We start from the raw sequence: 12,352 nt of genomic DNA on the forward strand, positions 1-12,352 counted from the left end.
TCTTCTCCCTGCCCCCCCACCCCAGTATACGTGCCTTATCCAATCAGCAAATGACCCACAAGACCCCAAACCCACTCCCTGTACCCTGGGTATAAAGAGTATTAAGGACCCTGTTCAACGTTGGTTCTCCCTTGAGCTGGACAGCTGTTCTAACAGCATTTTCCATTCTAATACACTTTATTTCCCTCTCATTCTGTCTCATGTCTAGAAATTCTTTTCCAACCCTCTCCCAGACCACGACAATTTTAGTGGCCCTTATGGTGACTCGGGGTCTCTTCCCCACTTCCTCACTTCTCCTTTCTCATAGGGCCCCCCTGTGAACAGGTGAGTGCTGTGGAAGTGTTGCAGGAAGGAGGACCCCTTCCAGGGCCCAAAACTGGGCTCTTGTCTAACATTCGGAAATGAATTGTTGGAGGAGACACATGTGCTGACAAAGCAAGGGATTTTATTGGGAAAGGGCACCCGGGTGGAGAGCAGTAGGGTAACGGAACCCAGGAGAACAGCTCTGCCGCGTGGCTCACAGTCTCGGGTTTTATGGTGATGGGATTAGTTTCTGGGTGGCCTTTGGGCCACCACTCTAATCCAGAGTCTTTCCTGGTGGTGCACGCATCACTCAGCCAAGATGGATGCCAGCAAGAGGGATTCTGGGAAGTGGACGGACACGCAGTGTCTCCTTTCGACCTTTCCCGAACTCTTCTGGTTGGTGGCGGCTTATCAGTTCTGGATTCCTCATCAGGATCTCCTTTCATAAAACAACTCATGCAAATGGTTACTGTGGTGCCTGGCCAGGGTGGGCGGCCTCAATCAGTGTGCTTCCCCTAACAGAAGCAGCTGAGGGGCTCTGATCAGTGTCAGCCTCTGGTGTGTCCAAAGGCCCTGCTGCTCAGTGCATGCCAGTAGCTGCCACCCGAATGGGTGAGGGCTCTCCTTTTTTCTTCTTTCTAATTGAGGACTGCTGCTGCTGCTGCAGGCTCCCCAGTCTCTGGGATTCTCCAGGCAAGAACACTGGAGTGGGTTGCCATTTCCTTCTCCAGTGCATGAAAGTGAAAAGTGAAAGTGAAGTTGCTCAGTCGTGTGCAACTCTTAGCGACCCCATGGACTGCAGCCCACCAGGCTCCTCCCATCCATGGGATTTTCCAGGCAACAGTACTGGAGTGGGGTGCCATTGCCTTCTCCAAAAGGCAATTGAGGACTAGGCCAACTGATGTTGTGTGGGCACGGGTCAGGCACCTAAAAGCCCTTAGGGTGCCTGCCACATGAAGACTTCCATACGAGGATAAGGGGGACATGTAACAGGGGACATGTAACAGATCAGGCTGCAAGGGCATCCACCCCCAGCAAGACAACTTCCGACCGCCTTGTCAGGCACATAGCGGTTGGGGCAAAGCAGAGGCCACTGTCCCCTGGCCACCACCTCCCCGATAGGATTGTGAGGTGTATTCCTCAGCCTTCTTCCCTGTCACTTTCACTTTTCCCCCTTTCAGTCCAGATTGATTTACAGGAGCCTAGGTGTTGCCTGTGAGCCACCCCAAGAGTGTCTTCCACGTTTCAGGGAATCACCAAATGGTGTCACCCGGTTGGCCTGGGAATCTGTCTGTCTCAGCCCGGGTCACACGGTGCCCTAGCTGCATGGTCCTCAGGGGTCACCTCTCACTGTCAGACGTGGCTGTTGGGATGGTCGGCCATTTTGGTGCCATTAGTCGCACGGAGAGTTCACTGGGACAAAAGGGACACCTTTCTGTCAGCCGGTGACTCTCAGTACCCCATTTTATGGCAGGTAGGCTGAGTGGGTTCTGGTACATCCTGGGAGCCTCTCTCAGACTCAACCCCTGGATACATTCTCAGAAACTGGAACATTTTCACACGGCTAAAGGCCTAGCCCCAGGACAAACTGGGGAACCCCAAAAAATGGCCTCTGAATGGCACACTAGCTTTTGCCAAGAGGAGGTAAAGGACTCAGGATTTCCTTACGTTCAGTCCTTCATGACCCTCAGTCAGAATCCGGATTTGAGGGACTCATGCTGCATGTGTCTCTCTGTTGCCCCCCTATCTCCTGTCCCCCTCTGTCTCTCTCGATCAGATTTCCTAGCCACCCCTACTCGACTTTTCATATCCACATGATCTCTAGGGAAACATTCTGAGCTTCCCCTTGGTCCAGGTCTTTCTGCTATATTCAAAAGCCTGAAGGATCAAAAACTCTCCTAACTTTCAGCAGATGAATGGATAAGAAAGCTATGGTACATATACACAATGGAGTATTACTCAGCCATTAAAAAGAATACATTTGAATCAGATCTAATGAGGTGGATGAAACTGGAACCTATTACACAGAGTGAAGTAAGCCAGAAAGAAAAACACCAATCCAGTATACTAACGTGCATATATGGAATTTAGAAAGATGATAACAATAACCCTGTAAAAGAGACAGCAAAAGAGACACTGATGTATAGAACAGTCTTATGGACTCTGTGGGAGAGGGAGAGGGTGGGAAGATTTGGGAGAATGGCATTGAAACATGTAAAATATCATGTATGAAAGGAGTTGCCAGTCCAGGTTCAATGCACGATACTGGATGCTTGGGGCTAGTGCACTGGGACGACCCAGAGGGATGGTATGGGGAGGGAGGAGGGAGGAGGGTTCAGGATGGGGAACACATGTATACCTGTGGTGGATTCATTTTGATATTTGGCAAAACTAATACAATTTTGTAAACTTTAAAAATAAAATAAAATTGTAGTTGAAAAAAAAAATCTAAATGTGGCTTAAATGGAAAGCAAAAAAAAAAAAAAAAACCCAACTCTCCTAACTTTCTAAAGAATCCCCTTCTAACTGTGCTTATCTCTCATGTGGGGAGGGAACCAAGCTTCCCCCTCTCCTGAACATCCTAAAGAATTCCCTTCTAACTACCCTTCTAACTTCCTGTTTCTCAGGGTCGGGGAGGACCATGCTTCCCCCACTCCTGCAAATTCCCTGAACCCTTCCCATTCTTCTGATGGGACAAAGACCTCCCTTCCCACCAGAGGGACAATCCAAGATTTTTATCAGCTGAACTGCCCATGATATCAGAGTCAATTTGAGTGCTATTTGATCTATAATTTGTGTATAAAACTATGACTACAGAAAGGAAAGATGGCTTTTGGACACAGGATGGCCATGATATTCTTTAGACCCCAGAGAAAGCTGGTTAAAATAAAATTTTTTCTTGACAACTGCAAAACCGGTTCTTTTTGCATATGCAGTTAAAAACAACTAGCTTGTTAAATGCACTAGTTGAACCTTTGGACTGAGGTTCGTGACATTGTCCAGGAGGCAGGGGTCAAGACCATCCCCATGGAAAAGAAATGCAAAAACGCAAAATGGCTGTCTGGGGAAGCCTTACAAATAGCTGTAAAAAGAAGAGAAGCAAAAAGCAAAGGAGAAAAGGAAAGTTATAAGCATCTGAATGCAGAGTTCCAAAGAATAGCAAGAAGAGATAAGAAAGCCTTCCTCAGCGATTAATGCAAGAAATAGAAGAAAAGAACAGAATGGCAAAGACTAGAGATCTCTTCAAGAAAATTAGAGATACCAAGGGAACATTTCATGCAAAGATGGGCTCGTTAAAGGACAGAAATTGTAATGGACCTAACAGAAGCAAAAGATATTAAGAAGAGGTGGCAAGAATACACAGAAGAATTGTACAAAAAAGATCTTCATGACCCAGATAATCATGATGGTGTGATCACTGACCTAGAGCCAGACATCCTGGAATGTGAAGTCAAGAGGGCCTTAGAAAGCATCACTACAAACAAAGCTAGTGGAGGTGATGGAATTCCAATTGAGCTATTTCAAATCCTGAAAGATGATGCTGTGAAAGTGCTGCACTCAATATGCCAGCAAATTTGGAAAACTCAGCAGTGGCCACAGGACTGCAAAAGGTCAGTTTGCATTCCAATCCCAAAGAAAGGCCATGCCAAAGAATGCTCAAACTACCACACAATTGCACTCATCTCACACGCTAGTAAAGTCATGCTCAAAATTCTCCAAGACAGGCTTCAGCAATACGTGAACCATGAACTTCCAGATATTCAAGCTGGTTTTAGAAACGGCAGAGGAACCAGAGATCAAATTGCCAACATCCGCTGGATCATGGAAAAAGCAAGAGATTTCCAGAAAAACATCTATTTCTGCTTTATTGACTATGCCAAAGCCCTTGACTGTGTGGATCACAATAAACTGTAGAAAATTCTGAAAGAGATGGGAATACCAGACCACCTGATCTGCTTCTTGAGAAATTTGTATGCAGGTCAGGAAGCAACAGTTAGAACTGGACATGGAACAACAGACTGGTTCCAAATAGGAAAAGGAGTACCTCAAGGCTGTATATTGTCACCCTGCTTATTTAAATTATATGCAGAATACATCGTGGAAAACTCTGGGCTGGAAGAAGCACAACCTGGAATCAAGATTGCTGGGAGAATATCAATAACCTCAGATATGCAGATGACACCATCCTTATGGCAGAAAGTGAAGAGGAACTAAAAAGTCTGTTGATGAAAGTGAAAGAGGAGAGTGAAAAAGTTGGCTTAAAATTCAACATTCAGAAAACGAAGATCATGACATCCAGTCCCATCACTTCATGGGAAATAGATGGGGAAACAGTGGAAACAGTGTCAGACTTTATTTTTGGGGGCTCCAAAATCACTGCAGATGGTGACTGCAGCCATGAAATTAAAAGACGTTTACTCCTTGGAAGGAGTCCATGACCAACCTAGATCAGCATATTGAGCAACTGACATTAAATTGCCAACAAAGGTCCATCCAAACAGACAGATGATTTTCCAGTGGTCAGTATGGATCTTGAGATTTAAAATGTGAAGAAAGCTGATCCACCCCACCCCAAACTTTTTGTTTTTTTTTTTTTTTTTTGGAGAAGACTGAATTTCTCCTTGGACTGCAAGGAGATCCAACCAGTCTATTCAAAGGAGATCTGCCCTTTGATTTCTTTGGAAGGAATGATGCTAAAGCTGAAAGGCAGGTTTTTAACAACTTACTTCAGTTCAGTCATTGACTCATTGAAAAAGACTCTGATGCTGGGATGAATTGCAGGACACCAGGCCTCCTGTCCATCACCAACTGGCTGGATGGCATCACTGACTCTATGGATAGAGTCTGTGATGAACCATCCAGTTGGTGATGGACAGGAGGCCTCGTCCCCTTCTGCAATTCCTGGGGCCCCAATCCCTCGGAGCATCTGAGTCTTTTGAACTGAGTCAATGCTTAAAATGCCTGGCCAAAGAAACTGGAGTTTCAGCTTTAGCATCATTCCCTCAAAGAAATCACAGGGCTGATCTGCCAGAGACCTTGATCCTTGCAGTCCAAGGGACTTTCAAGAGCAAAAAAAAAAAACAGAAAAAAAAAAGTTTGGGGCTCAGGTTCACAGTCCAAGAGACACATTTAAATCTCCACTGGAAAAATCAGATCTCTGTCTGTTTGGATTTTGTTGTCTCAGTAATGTTCAGTTTTCAGTTGTGCTGACTCTTTAGGTTGGTCATGGACTCCTCTAAGGAGTAAGCGTCTTTTAATTTCATGGCTGCAGTCACCATCTGCACTGCTTTTGGAACCTGAAAAAGTAAAGTCTGACACTGTTTCCACTGTTTCCCCATCTATTTCCCATGAAGTGATGGGACTGGATGTCATGATCTTCGTTTTCTGAATGTTGAATTTTAAGCCAACTTTTTCACTCTCCTCTTTCACTTTCATCAACAGACTTTTTAGTTCCTCTTCACTTTCTGCCATAAGGATGGTGTCATCTGCATATCTGAGGTTATTGATATTCTCCCAGCAATCTTGATTCCAGGTTGTGCTTCTTCCAGCCCAGAGTTTTCCACGATGTATTCTGCATATAATTTAAATAAGCAGGGTGACAATATACAGCCTTGAGGTACTCCTTTTCCTATTTGGAACCAGTCTGTTGTTCCATGTCTAGTTCTAACTGTTGCTTCCTGACCTGCATACAAATTTCTCAGGAGGCAGGTGAGGTGATCTCATATTCCCATCTCTTTCAGAATTTTCTACAGTTTATTGTGATCCACACAGTCAAGGGCTTTGGCATAGTCAATAAAGCAGAAATAGATGTTTTTCTGGAAATCTCTTGCTTTTTCCATGATCCAGCGGATGTTGGCAATTTGATCTCTGGTTCCTCTGCCGTTTCTAAACCAGCTTGAATATCTGGAAGTTCATGGTTCACGTATTACTGAAGCCTGTCTTGGAGAATTTTGAGCATGACTTTACTAGCGTGTGAGATGAGTGCAATTGTGTGGTAGTTTGAGCATTCTTTGGCATGGCCTTTCTTTGGGATTGGAATGCAAACTGACCTTTTGCAGTCCTGTGGCCACTGCTGAGTTTTCCAAATTTGCTGGCATATTGAGTGCAGCACTTTCACAGCATCATCTTTCAGGATTTGAAATAGCTCAATTGGAATTCCATCACCTCCACTAGCTTTGTTTGTAGTGATGCTTTCTAAGGCCCTCTTGACTTCACATTGCAGGATGTCTGGCTCTAGGTCAGTGATCACACCATCATGATTATCTGGGTCGTGAAGATTCTTTTTTGTACAGTTCTTCTGTGTATTCTTGCCACCTCTTCTTAATATCTTTTGCTTCTGTTAGGTCCATTACAATTTCTGTCCTTTAACGAGCCCATCTTTGCATGAAATGTTCCCTTGGTATCTCTAATTTTCTTGAAGAGATCTCTAGTCTTTGCCATTCTGTTCTTTTCTTCTATTTCTTGCATTAATCGCTGAGGAAGGCTTTCTTATCTCTTCTTGCTATTCTTTGGAACTCTGCATTCAGATGCTTATAACTTTCCTTTTCTCCTTTGCTTTTTGCTTCTCTTCTTTTTACAGCTATTTGTAAGGCTTCCCCAGACAGCCATTTTGCGTTTTTTTGCATTTTTCCATGGGGATGGTCTTGACCCCTGCCTCCTGGACAATGTCACGAACCTCAGTCCAAAGGTTCAACTAGTGCATTTAACAAGCTAGTTGTTTTTAACTGCATATGCAAAAAGAACCGGTTTTGCAGTTGTCAAGAAAAAATTTTATTTTAACCAGCTTTCTCTGGGGTCTAAAGAATATCATGGCCATCCTGTGTCCAAAAGCCATCTTTCCTTTCTGTAGTCATAGTTTTATACACAAATTATAGATCAAATAGCACTCAAATTGACTCTGATATCATGGGCAGTTCAGCTGATAAAAATCTTGGATTGTCCCCTCTGGTGGAAGGGAGGTCTTTGTCCCATCAGAAGAATGGGAAGGGTTCAGGGAATTTGCAGGAGTGGGGGAAGCATGGTCCTCCCCGACCCTGAGAAACAGGAAGTTAGAAGGGTAGTTAGAAGGGAATTCTTTAGGATGTTCAGGAGAGGGGGAAGCTTGGTTCCCTCCCCACATGAGAGATAAGCACAGTTAGAAGGGGATTCTTTAGAAAGTTAGAGAGAGTTTTTTTTTTTTTTTTTTTTTTTTCTTTCCATTTAAGCCACATTTAGATTTTTTTTTCAACTACAATTTTATTTTATTTTTAAAGTTTACAAAATTGTATTAGTTTTGCCAAATATCAAAATGAATCCACCACAGGTATACATGTGTTCCCCATCCTGAACCCTCCTCCCTCCTCCCTCCCCATACCATCCCTCTGGGTCGTCCCAGTGCACTAGCCCCAAGCATCCAGTATCGTGCATTGAACCTGGACTGGCAACTCCTTTCATACATGATATTTTACATGTTTCAATGCCATTCTCCCAAATCTTCCCACCCTCTCCCTCTCCCACAGAGTCCATAAGACTGTTCTATACATCAGTGTCTCTTTTGCTGTCTCGCACACAGGGTTATTGTTATCATCTTTCTAAATTCCATATATGCACGTTAGTATACTGGATTGGTGTTTTTCTTTCTGGCTTACTTCACTCTGTGTAATAGGTTCCAGTTTCATCCACCTCATTAGATCTGATTCAAATGTATTCTTTTTAATGGCTGAGTAATACTCCATTGTGTATATGTACCATAGCTTTCTTATCCATTCATCTGCTGAAAGTTAGGAGAGTTTTTGATCCTTCAGGCTTTTGAATATAGCAGAAAGACCTGGACCAAGGGGAAGCTCAGAATGTTTCCCTAGAGATCATGTGGATATGAAAAGTCGAGTAGGGGTGGCTAGGAAATCTGATCGAGAGAGACAGAGGGGACAGGAGATAGGGGGCAACAGAGAGACACATGCAGCATGAGTCCTCAAACCGGATTCTGACTGAGGGTCATGAAGGACTGAACGTAAGGAAATCCTGAGTCCTTTACCTCCTCTTGGCAAAAGCTAGTGTGCCATTCAGAGGCCATTTTTTGGGGTTCCCCAGTTTGTCCTGGGGCTAGGCCTTTAGCCGTGTGAAAATGTTCCAGTTTCTGAGAATGTATCCAGGGGTTGAGTCTGAGAGAGGCTCCCAGGATGTACCAGAACCCACTCAGCCTACCTGCCATAAAATGGGGTACTGAGAGTCACCGGCTGACAGAAAGGTGTCCCTTTTGTCCCAGTGAACTCTCCGTGCGACTAATGGCACCAAAATGGCCGACCATCCCAACAGCCACGTCTGACAGTGAGAGGTGACCCCTGAGGACCATGCAGCTAGGGCACCGTGTGACCCCGGGCTGAGACAGACAGATTCCCAGGCCAACCGGGTGACACCATTTGGTGATTCCCTGAAACGTGGAAGACACTCTTGGGGTGGCTCACAGGCAACACCTAGGCTCCTGTAAATCAATCTGGACTGAAAGGGGGAAAAGTGAAAGTGACAGGGAAGAAGGCTGAGGAATACACCTCACAATCCTATCGGGGAGGTGGTGGCCAGGGGACAGTGGCCTCTGCTTTGCCCCAACCGCTATGTGCCTGACAAGGCGGTCGGAAGTTGTCTTGCTGGGGGTGGATGCCCTTGCAGCCTGATCTGTTACATGTCCCCTGTTACATGTCCCCCTTATCCTCGTATGGAAGTCTTCATGTGGCAGGCACCCTAAGGGCTTTTAGGTGCCTGACCCGTGCCCACACAACATCAGTTGGCCTAGTCCTCAATTGCCTTTTGGAGAAGGCAATGGCACCCCACTCCAGTACTGTTGCCTGGAAAATCCCATGGATGGGAGGAGCCTGGTGGGCTGCAGTCCATGGGGTCGCTAAGAGTTGCACACGACTGAGCAACTTCACTTTCACTTTTCACTTTCATGCACTGGAGAAGGAAATGGCAACCCACTCCAGTGTTCTTGCCTGGAGAATCCCAGAGACTGGGGAGCCTGCAGCAGCAGCAGCAGCAGTCCTCAATTAGAAAGAAGAAAAAGGAGAGCCCCTCACCCATTCGGGTGGCAGCTACTGGCATGCACTGAGCAGCAGGGCCTTTGGACACACCAGAGGCTGACACTGATCAGAGCCCCTCAGCTGCTTCTGTTAGGGGAAGCACACTGATTGAGGCCGCCCACCCTGGCCAGGCACCACAGTAACCATTTGCATGAGTTGTTTTATGAAAGGAGATCCTGATGAGGAATCCAGAACTGATAAGCCGCCACCAACCAGAAGAGTTCGGGAAAGGTCGAAAGGAGACACTGCGTGTCCGTCCACTTCCCAGAATCCCTCTTGCTGGCATCCATCTTGGCTGAGTGATGCGTGCACCACCAGGAAAGACTCTGGATTAGAGTGGTGGCCCAAAGGCCACCCAGAAACTAATCCCATCACCATAAAACCCGAGACTGTGAGCCACGCGGCAGAGCTGTTCTCCTGGGTTCCGTTACCCTACTGCTCTCCACCCGGGTGCCCTTTCCCAATAAAATCCCTTGCTTTGTCAGCACATGTGTCTCCTCCAACAATTCATTTCCGAATGTTAGACAAGAGCCCAGTTTTGGGCCCTGGAAGGGGTCCTCCTTCCTGCAACACTTCCACAGCACTCACCTGTTCACAGGGGGGCCCTATGAGAAAGGAGAAGTGAGGAAGTGGGGAAGAGACCCCGAGTCACCATAAGGGCCACTAAAATTGTCGTGGTCTGGGAGAGGGTTGGAAAAGAATTTCTAGACATGAGACAGAATGAGAGGGAAATAAAGTGTATTAGAATGGAAAATGCTGTTAGAACAGCTGTCCAGCTCAAGGGAGAACCAACGTTGAACAGGGGTCCTTAATACTCTTTTATACCCAGGGTACAGGGAGTGGGTTTGGGGGTCTTGTGGGTCATTTGCTGATTGGATAAGGCACGTATACTGGGGTGGGGGGGCAGGGAGAAGAGTAAGGCAAATACCTTCTCCCTGTGTGGGATAGGAGGGGAGACAGGTTATACTGCTCAGGAGGATCTGCAATCCTTTAATAGTTACAGAATGGGGGAGGGAAGGATGATAAGGGTCTGGATTTTCCATTCCTGCATTCCAAGACCCTCCTTGGTCTTACCTGCCCTTTAGTCCTTGGGTCACCACAGAAACCTCCTTTTGATTTGTATAGAGAAGGGGAAAAAAGTCTGACACTTTTAATTTGTTTCCTCCTCTTGGGGACCCCTAGACTTCCTGCCCGTTACCCTCTCACTAGAAGGGTGGGATGAGGAGGGAGGTGGGAGGGATGTTCAAGGGGGAGGGGACATGGGTAAACCTACGGCTGATTCATTTTGATGTTTGGTAGAAACCAACACGATACTGTAAAGCAATTATCTTTCAATTAAAAATAAATAAATTCTGAAGAAAGATTGTGATATGTGATGAAAGATGGATTTCATGCAACAACCAGCAACAACCGGCTTAGTGGTTAAACCGAGAACTCCAAAGCACTTCTGAAGCCAAACTTGCACCAAAACAAGATCACGACCACTGTTTGGTGGTTTGGTGCCCATCTGATCTACTAAAGCTTTCCGAATCCCGGCAAAATCAGTACATCTGAGAAGTATGCTCAGCAAACTGATGAGATGCACTGAAAACTGCAATGCCTACAACCAGCTTTGGTCAACAGAATGGGACCAATTCTTCTCCAGGACAACGCCTTACCACATGTCACACAACCAATGTGCCAAAAGTTGAACCACTTGGGCTACAAAGTTTTGCTTCATCCGCCATGTTCACCTGACCTCTCACCAATTTACTGATTCTTCGATCGTTTCAACCACTTTTTGCAAGGAAAATGCTTCCACAACCAGCAGGAGGCAGAAAATGCTTTTTTTCCAAGATCTTGTTGGATCCTAAAGCGTGGACTTTTATGCTACAGAAAAAAGTTAACTTACTTCACAAGGGCAAAAATGTATTGACTGTAAAGGTGGCTATTTTGATTAATAAAGATGTGTTTGCGCCCAGTTATGTGAATTAAAATCCACAATCCAAAACCACAATTAGTTTTTCACCAAACTAAATAATATGAAAAATTTAAAGTAGGTTATTGGTTTGTTTAATTGTAATAATTCCTTATATTCTGAATATTATACTCTTATCAGACATAACATTTGCAAATATTTTTCCCATCCCACAGGTTGCCTTTCCACACTTTTATTTAAGTCTTTAATGCACACATTTTTAATTTTGATGGAGTCCCATGTATCTATTTTTACTTTTGTTTCAAATACTTTTGGAGTCATATCCAAGAAACCATTGCAAAATTTAAGGTCATTAAGCTTTACTTAGGAGTTTAAGAGGCTTAGGTCACACATTTAGGATTTTAATCCATTTTAAGTTAGTTTGTGTTCATGATGCAAGGTTAAGTGACCGAACAGCCAGTTTCCCAAAGCCATTTGTTGAAAGGGCTGTCTTTTCCCCAGGGAGATGTCCTGGCACATTTGTTTTCAATCATTTGATTACATCCACGAAGGCTCATTTCTGGGCTCTCTGTTCTGCACCACTGTTCTATAAGTCTGTCTTTGTGCCAGTACCACACTGCTTTGATTATTGTAGATTTGTAATATGTTTTCAGATTTAGAAGTCTGAGATGTCCAACTTTGTCTTCAAGATTGTTTTAGTTGTTCGGTCTTTCCTGAGAATCCATATGAATTTTTAAATGTGCTTTTCATTTTCTGCAAAAAATAAAGTTGCGATTTCGATAAGGATTACATTGAACCTTAGATCACAGTAGGTGATATTAACAGCTTCCAACTCATCCACATAGGATATCTTTTGCTTTTTTAATTACTTGTAATTTCTTTCAACTATGGCTTCTAGTTTTACATTTGTCTCTTTGGTTGAGTCCTTAGTAGTTTTTTTTTTTTTTTTTTTTTTAATAAGTTCACTTTATTAATTCCTTTTCACACAGTTCATTGACCATGCATAGTAATGCTGCTGATTTTAATGTATTAATTTTGTATATTGACAAATTGGTAAATTTGCTATTTCTAATAGATT

Source organism: Bos mutus, chromosome 3 (genome assembly GCF_027580195.1).
Source record: "Bos mutus isolate GX-2022 chromosome 3, NWIPB_WYAK_1.1, whole genome shotgun sequence".
Taxonomy (NCBI): Eukaryota; Metazoa; Chordata; class Mammalia; order Artiodactyla; family Bovidae; genus Bos; species Bos mutus.